Source organism: Melopsittacus undulatus, chromosome Z (genome assembly GCF_012275295.1).
Source record: "Melopsittacus undulatus isolate bMelUnd1 chromosome Z, bMelUnd1.mat.Z, whole genome shotgun sequence".
In the NCBI taxonomy this organism is placed as follows: Eukaryota; Metazoa; Chordata; class Aves; order Psittaciformes; family Psittaculidae; genus Melopsittacus; species Melopsittacus undulatus.
The window spans coordinates 85,276,843-85,289,461 of NC_047557.1; the positions used below are offsets into that span (position 1 = coordinate 85,276,843).

Here is a 12,619-nt window from a genome sequence, read left to right on the forward strand (position 1 = left end):
GTATTCCATACCATAGCACGTGATGCCCAGGATGCATACTGGGAGAGAGAGAGCTGGAGGGGTGAAGCTGGGCAGGAAAATGGAGGAGGGAGCACGCGGTGCTCAGCCAGGCAGGGTGGAGTGAGTTATGGGTCGGTGGCTGGTGGGGTGTTGTATTCTCTTCACTTGTTGTTTGCTGTATCATTATTATTTGTAGTGGTAATGGCAGTGGTGATTCTGTGTTATGCCTTAGCTATTAAACCGTTCTTATCTCAATCCGTGGGGGCTACATTCTTTGGATTTTCCTTCCTAACTCTCTGGGAGTTGGGGGACTTGGTTTAAACCACGACACCTTTCTTTCTCAAATGCAGAAAAACCTGACAGCTGAGACCCAAAAGATGTGAAGAGCCCCTTCCAGACAGCAGATGGTCAGAAGGAATGTTCTTGGCAGGAGTACAAAGAGAGGTCTAAAACACCTTCACTTTGTGTTTTGTTTTGCCTATTTTGGGTTATTTTTTTTCTTGTAAAGATAAAGAAAGAAAGAAAAGGTATAAATCCAATGACATTATGTGCTTGTAGTGAAGCAGCAAAGTCTTGGTAATCCTGTATCTAGCTGTTGTCACTGTGATGCAGTTGAACTAATTAATATCTGATGTTTGAAGCTTGTGGATGTGAAACCTTCTAGGTTGAATGAGGTCAAGATAGAGGTTTTCGTCAAGAAAGATTTCCTTAACCCAAGCTCATTAAACTTGTGAATGAATAATTATTTGACTAATTATTACTGTACCTGGGGGAAAAAACAGCTGTTCACAAAATGTTTTATTGTCTACTTTTTCTTCTCTGCCCCTCCAGTGAAGTTATGCTTTTTAATTCACTGGCAAGGATGAAAGTATCATTCACTGAACACTCAACCAGTTTGGCTTAATTTTCCTAGGTTTCTGAGACAGGAGCCAGAATTTAAACCTGGGAGCTGTTGCTGCTAATCAAATCACAACTGAAAGGTATGAAGCTGCCTCTTCTTTTTTCATAGAGTTTGGGCTTTGTCCCTCCTACTCCTCCTCACTGCTGCTCACAGATGTATTTCCAAAATTTTGCCTGTCATCTCATAGACACACTTTCCTGGAATTTGAATATCCATCACTAGTTGCTTTTGTGAAAGGAAAAATGCTCAAGCTTTTGTGACTAGCAGAAATTGGAGAAATGTCTGTATGTAAAAAGTATAATGTCACCTGTGTACTGCATGAAAGACTTGGGGTGAGGCCAGCAATACTGTAAGAAGATGGGAGGTTCACACGCACTTTTATACAACTTGGTTGGGAGCCTTCAGACTGGTTTGGTTCTGGTTTGGTCTGGTGTCAGTCTCTGTACCACATGTTCTACCACTGTGAGTTGTAACAGAATGTGCAAAAATAGACAGGCAATCCCAACTCTAGGTTTTCCAGGTCTTGTCACTTTTTGCATTGTAATTGTACTTTTTAAGTTTGATTTATTAGCACAGATATTCCCAAGAACAATCCATATCAGCTATTTATATTCATAAACCTATTCCTATTTGTTCCAGCAATCTCAGCCAAGAACATCCCAGAACTGACATTCTTAAAGTCCTTTTGTTTATGGGAAATATTACACATTTGGATTTTCCAAACACTCAACTGGGGAGTGATCACTGCAAACATCTGAGAATACTTTAGCTCTTCTAATTCTCTCATGATGTCTCACTAATATCCAAAGAGGGAACAACTGCTTGTTTTATAAACTAGTTTGCCAGGTTTCTTCAAAAACTGTTAGAGTCCCAAATTTTCTAAGCAGACATTTGTTTCTTAAATATTTTTTTTTATTCCTCCTCCCTTAGCTACAGCTAATAATTTTCTCTTTATGGTGTGTGTCAGGACTGGCTTTTTCAAGTGTATAAGCTCTGTTGTCTGTTATTGGGTTTTTTAAATGGAACTCAAACTTAAAAAGGCAAGTCTTTTGCATAGGAGCAAATTTTGCCCTACTTCACTCTCTCTGTAAGTATAACAGTAAATTGATCATGAAACTTGGAATTCAACTTTGTCTTTTAATTCTGGATAAAATAAAAGCTACTGCATTTTAAAAGTTCAGGTGTTCATTAAAACACATACAGCACTGCCCTTGGGATCATACCTAAGGTATTTGTAAGTTAGCAATACTAACATACAATTTGCAGAGCAATAACCCAATATCCCAAGTGAAAGGGAAACACTGTGAAGCTAAAAGGTAAGTAATAAATATGATGAACAGGGACTGTGGAAAATGACAATTGGAAAAAGTTGTAAATCCCAAGGTTTTAGTTATTTTGCTCTTACTTATTACCTTAGTTACAGAGTTTTAGTGTTTTCTGCTGGTGTCCTGGGGGAAAGGTCTTTGTCACTTTAGATGAAAAAGACAGTTTTCAAAATGTTATTAGCATCTTCTGCCCTGCTGACCTGACTTACAGATAGAAAAAGAGGGGATTTTTTTGGCAAACAGTAGAGGCAACACAGGAGAGGTTTCTGACAGTTATTATCGGCCATTATTGATAATAATGGCTTGCTAGATGCTGCAGGGAAATAGCAAAGCAAAGTATTCATTCCTTTATCATTTCAACATATGCTGCTATTGATCCCTTGAAATGTATAGCAATGGGCAGGCTTTCTGGGACTACCAATTTAGAGCAAGTCTTTTGAACTCCATTATATCTGGCAAGGACTCCAGTCCAGGAAAACACAGAAGTTTTGAATTCATGAACCTGCCCACACCTTAAAATTACACACAGGTAAAAGCACTTCCTGGAACTTGAGTTAGGGGATTCATTTTGATCAATGAATAAATCTATGACTTGTAGCAGAGACACTCCAATGTAAAAATAATGCTAGTGTTTTCAATCACAGTGCCTCTGCTGGAACAGTGATTACTATTTGACCTAGAATCATAGAATAGTTAGGGTTGGAAAGGACCTTAAGATCACCTAGTTCCAACCCCCCTGCCATGGGCAGGAACATCTCCCCCTAAACCCTGTCACCCAAGGCTCTGTCCAACCTGGCCTTGAACACCACCAGAGATGGAGCATTCACAGCTTCCCTGGGCAACCAATTCCAGTGCCTCACCACCCTTACAGTAAAGAACTTCTTTACACCCAATTTAAACTTCTGCTGTTTAAATTTTAACCCATTACCCCTCTTCCTATCACTACAGTCCCTAATGAAGAGTCCCTCCCCAGCTTCCTTATTGGCCCTTTCAAATACTGGAGGGCTGCTATAAGGTCTTCACACAGGGAAGAGGTGATGTGAGCCAGTGTGTTGAGAGAAACCATTGTTCTAATGCCACAATATCACGAAGTTGCTGAGATACAAACCGGTAAATGACTGTGACCTACCCTCAGTATAATACCACAGTGACTGGCTGGGAAACACTCTGAAAGTAGGGAGTAAAGTTTTACAGGGGATCAAGTTCCAAAAATGGTCAAACAATTAAATCTAAGAAATAACTTAGGTAATGAAATACCCAGGTACAACTAAACTAGTGAAATTTTGATTAATTCATCCCAATTCACATACTTCATTATTAATTGGAAATACTTAGACTTAGCTACTAAAGGTGTGTTGCCTTAGAAGCTGAATTTGCACTAAGGAGGGGAGAATTTTAAGGAGAGGTGTATCATCTCAAAATCATGTCATCATGTGATATCTCAAAATTTTACAAGAGCGAGAATCTCCTTAGTATTTCAGCACTTTGAAACACTGAGGTGAGGACTAGATGGGAGAGTGATGAGTCAGCATTAGCAAGGATATACCATCCTATACCTCTAGTTCTAGTGCTCCAGCCAGGGGGATGGATGGGCTAAGAGAACAGTGGCTTTAATGAAAAGCACAGGAGTTTGTTGGATTTGCTTCTTTCAGTCTAAAAGTTGGAATTTTGGGAAGGGAGGGCTTGTGTTGCCTGAATATGCAAAATACACTGCTCAGTTTGTGTTCCTCTGGGCCAAAGCATGGATTAGCAGATTTTTTTTTGTATGTTGACCTCAGGTGTTTATGGATGTGCTAGGTCTTACTAATACTGTTTATTATGCAAGCATTTGTACATGGGAGTACTCGCACTGAACTATAGGAGTGTCTATGTACCTTGAGGGAGAAGGTTTATATTATTGGCCCACTTTGTGAGCTGAGCACTCAGCACTAGTATTTTACAGAAATACTCTGGCTCAGAAGGTAGATCCTCTCATTCCTGAGTCAAATTAAGTTGCTGAACAGCTGCATTGCCTCTGTATTGAAAAGAATTACCTTAATATAGCCAAAGATTCAATATTTGGCTTTCTAAGCACAATTACTTTATTAATTAAAAAAAAAAAGTGTGGGCTGAGTACAGCATGAAAAAACAAAACAAAACCAACTAGTATGTGCATGCTACAGATGAAAGCATGCATGTGCTTTGAATAATAAGAGACTCCTCAAAAATATTTCTACCTTCTTGGCATCTCTAAATCAAGAAAGGAAAACCAGTTTTAAGTCTGTGAACCAAAATTCTCTTCCCAGCCACAATATTTCCTGGAAGAGTGCTAGCAATGTGTATAAAGTAGGGAAGAGGTTATAAGTCCAGCCAAGACTGCCTCCTGTGGATAGTTAATCTATAGCTATAAAATTATATTGTTCTTTGTATTAGTCTTAAATGGCTTGTACATATGTCCATTGTTGTCAGCTTAGAAAATGCAGTTGTGAAACTTTGGTTCCAAATGCTTAAGTATTTTGTCATCTGAAAAGAACTCAAAGCAGCCCAGTTTCTTCAACAGTTGCATTAAGCCCTAGATGGCTGGGTTAGAAGTCTCTTCTAAGCATTCTTCACAGGGAAGCTGTAGGAAAACATGTTTTTAAAACCGTTTAACTTTTGTTGTTTAGTCTGAATATTGTTTGAGAAGAAGCCTTCTGTATGCTTACAGTGAGCTGATCTGTATATTATTATGCTTGCAGATGATAAATCAGCATCAATAATCAGCCACTGATTTACTTATAAAAGCAATTACAGCTCCCTTTCAGCAAACAATGAAAGTATTTAAATTGGTTTAAGGATGGGCTAAAGCATGCAATCAATGTCTGTTCTTTGAAATTGTGTGTTAAATCTAGTAAGGAGTTCTCTGCTAATACAGAATCTATCTGGACAATGATCTATATTGATAGTCAGGTCTGCTGGAGAGATGAGAGGGCAGAGCCAGTATAATTTGTGGTGCAAGTGACTTGATATATCTTTGTATTGTTTTCCCTATGGCTGATTTTGTTCTTTGTTCTGTGGAGGTTTGTCCTTTGTACTCATTTTGCTTCCTGGTGGCAGATAATCAGAAGAGAAGTCACTTCAGGAGAAAATGCTGCTTGAGTTAAAATATTGGAGGGAATGATGAAGGACCTTGAATTTTAGATTTTGGGGAAATAATATCTTTCCAGATTCAAAAAGGAAAATTCCCCCCTCCCTGGCCTGAGTCTATTTGATTTGGGATGAAAACACTTGCAATGAGGGGCATGACAGGCCATGGAGGGAGAACAGGTTGTCTGAGAAGGGATTAGGGCTCTGTGAGTTACCAGGCTTCAGCTCCAGATAAACTTGGGAACATCAGAGACATAAATTTAGGTTTCAGCGTCTGATTTGCTCCCATGGAAATCTCCAAAGTGCTAGAACTTGCAGAAGCAGTGGTGAAAAGCAGCTAGCCTGGGGCCAATGAATAATATGAGCTCTACTTTGCCACTGACTAGTGGTTGCCTTTGCCTACCCCCAGTTTCACCTGCTTCCATCTTTCAGGCTGTGTGAAGTGGCCTTATCTTTCATTTCCACTAGCTTTGCTGAAAGACAGGGAAGAGCACACCTGGAGACACAATGCAGGTCTTCACATACAGAATGATCTATGTGCTTAGGTTCCCTTTTTATACTCTATATTTTGCCCCACATCTGCCTGTGCATAGGTAGTCAAATACTAAAATTGCTTTGTAAGTACATAGTTAAATCACCTGAGTGGAAAAAGGGGTCCCGTGGGAGTGGCATCACACCTAGTATGCATGCATGGCTGGCTATTAGACTCCTTTTCAAAGCAGTTCTACATCTGTTAAGCTTATGGCTTCAGGTTATGCCTGGCAGATGTGATCTCTTCCACAACTGCAACCCCTTTCTAATCTTGTAGCAGTGCTAAGGAACAATTAGCAGGTTAATTTCTTTACACCAGCTAAAAGGTCTTGTCCTCGGAGAAACAGACAGTTGTAGCCAAATTTAGTCTTCTTTCCCATTTTTGGGCGGCTTACAGGACTATAGGTATGGAAAAATTCTGAATTGAAGTTGGGTGTACAGTGAACTTGTGAGTGATAAAGAGGTGTTACTTGCTCTTCCAAGTATTCACAATATTGTGTTTCTCTACATAGGATAGCAGATTATTAAATATTTTCCATTAACAGGGCATTTTGGGGATTATTTTGGAAAGTCAAAGAGACTGCATTTTTACTTTTCACTTTGGTTCTTACCTTGTTCTGAAACAGCAGGGAGAGAATTGCATTAAAAAAAACAAACCCATAACAGAACAACAAAAATCACTTATGATGATGCAGTTCAAAAGAACTCTAATGTTGCTGTGTATATGGTGTTTCATCCCATGTTTTAAAGACTTAGTACTAGAACTAGAAGGTCTTGGGGAAAAGTCCCCTGGGAAGCAGTCTTGTTCTCAAGTTTGTGAACTTAGATATCATTAACAGGCAAAATTGGACAAAAATAACACTGATCACATAATAACAATTAGTGGGAGAGAAAAAGGTGCCTAAGGATTTAGATTTGAATCTGGAATACTAGATTGACTTCCTAAACTGAGGGAAAATAGAGGGGGAAATACTTGATTTTTTCCCTTTTTTTTTCTTTTTTTTTTTTAACATATGCCTCTGATTGTCTAGCTTTGTAATAATGTTATATAGTAATATTATTAAAATGGTCATATTAGTAAATATGAAAGGGTTAGTGGCTGCAGTGGCATAGTTAGTTCAATTATTGCTATAGATGAGGACTAGTTCAACACAGTTTAAAACTATGGGAGAAAATACATCCAAAAATATGAGTTTTAAGTTTTATAAATGGCTCAGTGAACTGGTATTGCTTCCAGGCTTGTCATGATGAGCCATATTTCAGTTCCAAGTAGCAAATACCTTTGCATCATAATCAAGCCTTTGGCTGGCCTTGTCTTTTCATCTGTGTGCCTACAGTTTTCGGTGCTGTGAGGCTTTCACAGCAGTGAGGCTTCAGGCCTTACTGAGAGCTGTTTCATGTACCACATGGTGTGTAATAATACATCTCTCTAAACTAAAACTGATTCTTTATTAAGAGCGCAAAGGTTCTGCATCTGTAGATTGCACTCCAGCCATGTGCACGCAGAATAACTTAACTGGCATCCAAACTCAAAAAAAAAGAGAAATCATGTTATTTCTCCCAAAGCCTGTGGAAAGGTGTTGCAGAAACTGCCTTCATATGAGTGTTTCAAGTGAATGCACATGCTAGAACAAACAGCAAATAAATGAATAATTTTTAAAATTAGCCGTATATGTATACACACTTATAAACACATATACAAGTGACAGTTGTAGGGAACTCTTTCTGGAGGAAGGTATAATTTCCTATATTGAGATTTCTTGCATTTTATTCTAGACAGTCTTGTTCTGACACTGTTAGAGTTATCTATACTAACTGATCTGGCACTTCCAATTCATCTATTTACCTATGTTGCACATAAACTGAGGATTTAGGGGAATGACAAATGCTCGCTGCTGGGTATGTGTTTTTTCTCATTGAAGCTACAAAAAGTTTGGCAACTTCACTCTGCTTTGGTTTGTAATTTATTGACATGGATTCCTAATGTTACGCTGTTTTTTAAAAAGACTTTTGGGTTTAACAAATGTAGATACTTGCTTTGACACTTTGTATTAAGAGAACTGTTTATCTTGCTTAAAAGTGATGACATTTTTTGTAGTTATATCATCTTCATTGATACACAAACAATGGTTTGTAACATTGATTCTGTCTTCCAAGAAAACTAGCTAGCTAAAATGTAGAATGGCTGGGAACGTTAGGACAAAACAATTAATTTAGAGATAGTCAGCTGGCATGATTTAGTTCACATTATTCACTTAGGGGATAAAAATGAATATTTGAAAAATATATTAAAAACCTAAAGCCTCATTTTGCTTCTACTTTTGGCATATTTGCCAAGAGACATAACCATACATTAGGAAAAAATTGTTTTGTGGTTTGAGATTCTATTAAATAATCCCTGGGTTGGTTTAGAATTTACTTCAAAAACTGCACTTTCAAACTTGCCATATGTTTCTATGCAAATACAGAGGCAGATCTACCAACAGTTATGTCTGGCTTTGTTCTTATTTGGTATTTTTTGAGTTTTGATATTAGCGTGTGCATCTGTGGCAGTAACAACTGAGGCTCATAGTACTGCTTATGATTGAGTGCTGAATTGGTAAATTCATTTTTTCTTTTTTTTTTTCCCCCTTTAAAATATGCTGTTTCCATGAATAAATAATGTGAATCTTTTCACATGGAAACAATTGTGTGCAGAAGATTGCTGGAACAATTTTGGAAGCCATTTTTAATTAAAAAATTTATCATGTATAGTGTACCCTTGTTTCTGCCTAGAATCACAGGATCAGCTCGGCTGGAAAAGACCTTTAAGATCACCAAGTCCAACCATTACCCCAGGACTGCCAAGTTCTACACCAAACCATGTCAGTGAGGGCCTCATCTACACAGTTTTTGAACACTTCCACAAATGGTGGTTCCACCACTTCCCTGAGCAGCCTGTTCCAATACCTGATTATGCTCTGTGAAGAAATTTTTCCTAATATCCCATTTAAAGCTTCCCTGGTGCAGCTTGAAGCCATTACCTCTTGTCCTACTTCTTGTTACTTGGGAGAAGAGACTGACCCTCACCTCACCACAACCTCCTTTCAGGTAGCTGTAGAGAGCTATAAGGTCCCCCCTAAGCCTTATCTTCTCTAGACTAAACCCTCCCAGTTTCCTCAGCCATTCCTTATCAGACTTACTCTTCAGGCCTTTCGCCATCTCTGTTGCCCTTCTCTGGACCTGAGGTGCTCTGCTTCAGCACCTCAATGTCCTCCTTGTAGTGAGTGGCCCAGCCCTGGGCACAGATTCAAGGTGCAGCCTTACCAGTGCAGAGTACAGGGGAATGATCACTGCCCTGGCCCTGCTGATCACAGTGTTGCAGATATAGACCAGGAAGCCGTTGGCCTTCTTGGCTGCCTGGGCACAAGGTGGCTTATATTCAGATCTGTCAATCAGCATCTCCAGGTCCTTTTCCTCTGAGCAGCCCATCTATTGAGCCTGTCCAGGTCCCTCTGCAGAGCCTCGCTACCCTCCAGCAGATCAACACTCCCAGCAAACTTGGTGTCATCCACAAATTTACTGAGGGTGCACCCAATCTCTTCATCTAGATAATCGGTGAAGATACTAAACAACACTGGCCCTAACACCAAGCTCTGAGGGACATCACTAATGACTGGTCACCAAATAGATGTGACATCATTTGCCAACACTCTTTGGGCTCCCCCATCCATCCAGTTTCTAACCCAGCAAAGAATATGCGTATCCAGGCCACAAGCAGCCAGTTTCTTCAGGGGAGCACTGTGGGAGGCAGTGTAAAATGCTTTACTTAAGTCTAAATAGACAACATCCACAACCTTTCCCTCATCAACCAGGTAGGTCACCTTATCATAGAAAGAGATGAGGTTGGTCAAGCCAGACCTGCCCTTCATGAATCTATGCTGACTGGTCCTGATCCCTCCATTTTCCCACACTTGCTTTACGACCTCACCTGTTCCATGACCTTCCCTGGCACTGAGGTCAGGCTGACAGCCCTGTAGTTTCCAAGGTCTACCTTCCTGCCCTTTTTGTAGCGAGGCATTACACTGGCCAACCTTCAATCCTCTGGGACCTGCCCACTTGACCAGGACTGCTGGTAGATGATGCAGAGTGGTTTAGCAAGGTCCTCTGCCATCTTCTTCAGCAATTTTGGGTGTAACCCATCTGGTCCCATAGTCTTGTATGTGTCTAAGTGGAGCAGGATTTCCCTAACATTTCTTCCTGAATTATGGGGGTTTCAATCAGCTCCTGTCTCTACCATCTGGCCCAGGGAGCTGAGTACCCTAAGGATGGCTGGTGTGACTATTAAAGACTGAGGCAAAGGCAGCATTAAGTGCCTCAGCTTTTTCCTCAGTCTGTCACTAGGTTTTTCATCCAGTAAAGGATGGACGTTCTCCTTGGCCATCTTTTTATTTTTAATATATTTGTAAAAGTACTTTTTATTAAACATTTATGGCAGTGGCCAGATCCAGTTCCATCCAACTTTGCCTCTCTAACTTTTGTTCTACATAACAACATCCTTGTACTGCTCATGGGGTGACAGTCCATTCATCAACAGGTGATAAATTCTCTTCTTTCTTCTGAATTCAAGCAATATCTCCCTGTTCAGCCAAACTGGTTTCTTCCCCACTAGTTCGATTTTCAGCGCATAGGGACTGCCTGCTCCTGTGTCTTAAGGATTTCATTTCTGAAGAGTGTCCAGTCTTCCTTGACTCCTTTGTCCTTTAGTAATGTTTTCCAAGGAATTCTGCCAACCAGAGTCCTAAACAGGCCAAAGTCAGCCCTCTGGAAGTCTAAGGTGGAGGTTTTACTGACCTTCTGACTTTTCCAAGTGTTGAAAATTTTATCATTTCATGATCACTTTGCCCAAGACGTCTTCCAACTGTCACATCACCCACCAGTCCTTCTTTGTTTACAAACAGCAAATATAGCCAGGCATTTCCCCTAGTTGGCTCACTAACCAGATGGGTTAGGAAGTTTTCTATCTTCCACACCCTCCGAGAACCTCTTGGATTGTTTCTTCTCTGCTGTGCTGTACTTCCAGCACCAGTACATTGAAGTCCCCCATGAGAATGAGGGCAAGCTATCATGAAACTTTTCCCAGTTGTTTGAAGAGCACTTCATCTGTAGCTTCATCCTGGCTGGGTGGTCTATAACAGGCTCCTAACAGGATGTCTGCTTGGTGGACTTTTCTTCTGATCTTCACCCCAAACGTTCAGCCTTCTTGTTCACAATACTGACTTCAGGGCAGTCGATGCACTCCCAGACGTAGAATGCAACCTCACCACCTCTTTTTCCTTCTATCCTATCCTTTTACCTCCTATCCCTTCTGAAGAGCCTGGTGCCACCCATTGCAGTACTCCAATAATGCAAATCATTCCACCACACTCCTGTGATGGTGATTATGTCACGATTTCCCCACTGCACAATGGCTTCCACCTCTTCCTGTCTTCTGCCCATGCTGCAGGCGTCGGTGTAAATGCATTTAAGTTGCCCTGTGGATCTGGACTCCAACAGCACCATGCTGCCCAGTGGCTCATGTCTTGCAAGTCCGGTGTTATCCCTTTCCCCCTTCGAACCTAGTTTAAAGATCTATAAACCCTGTAGCCCCTGGGCTAGAATCCCTTCCCCTTTTGGAACAGGCTTACCTCATCTTCTGGCACTAGGCCTGGTGCTATATAAATTGACCCATGGTCAAAACCCCTGAAATTCTGGTGCTAACACGCATCACAGAGCCAAGAATTAATTAATGAGATTTTTATGATGTCACCATTGTCACTGATTGTGACTGGCAGGAGGGATAAGAATATTTCTTGAGCTCCTGAAGCCTGCACCAGTAGCCCCAGGGCCCTGAAGTCCTTCTTGAGTCCCCTCGGACTTCTTGAAGAGATTTCCTCAGTGCCCACCTGGAAGACTAATAAAGGATAATAGTTGCAGGGCCATGCTAGATGAGATTTCTGAAGTCCCTTACCCTGGCCCCAGGGAGGCAGCAGACTTCTCTGTGAGTCTGGTCAGTGCAATGTACAGGACCCTCTGTTCCACTTTTTTTTAAGGAATTTATATTACTTGACTGTTAAAATATGTTTCTGCCTCAAAACATATTTCAACAGTCAAGTAATATGAATTCCTTAAAAATGGAGTTTTATAAGGGAAATACTGATACAATCTTAGTTACTTGTATACCAATTTTACAAACATCCCCTCCCAATCATTTATACTGACTTTTCATTTCTTTTTCTTTTCTCCCAGCTGCAACCGGCTTTTTCTGGTGGTTACTTCTGCCATTGAGTGTTTATGCACTGACAAGAAAATTCTCTCCTGTTTCCTTTCTACATCCGGTTTTCATGAGAATTAAACCCCAAACTAGTTGTATAGATAAGGCAATATTTGAATCATTTGGTCAAAATGATACTGTTATTTTTCAGTTTCAGGACTTTGTTAATTTACAATTTCTTCTTTCACTTTTAATGCCTTTTCTTACCTAAATGGTGTTTCTACCACACTCATCAGTTTTTATGGAACACTGTAAATTATTCCCAAGTCTCCTGTGGTGATTTAAAAAATTTATCTATTAACACAATTGTAATACAAGAATGCTATAATTTTCTGCTGCATGCCATGAAGTTTTCAAGTACTAACACTGTTTTGTCAAGGATGTTGTGATATCCTACAGTTTAAGCAGATACCTTACTGCAATTGATGATGGTGCTTCAGCTAGTTTTCAGTTAAATCAAGCCCT

At 40.2% G+C, this 12,619-nt stretch overlaps 1 long non-coding RNA gene across 1 annotated transcript in view; it reads left to right on the forward strand.

Annotated features, from left to right (window-relative positions):
* The first annotated feature begins 350 nt into the window (after window positions 1–350).
* The window catches only part of LOC115947024 (uncharacterized), a 46,081-nt gene continuing 33,812 nt past the window's right edge, over window positions 351–12,619 (forward strand). The window contains exons 1-2 of the long non-coding RNA XR_004081012.1: window positions 351–444; window positions 914–980. This is a non-coding gene — a long non-coding RNA (uncharacterized lncRNA). The remainder of the gene's footprint in view (window positions 445–913; window positions 981–12,619) is intronic.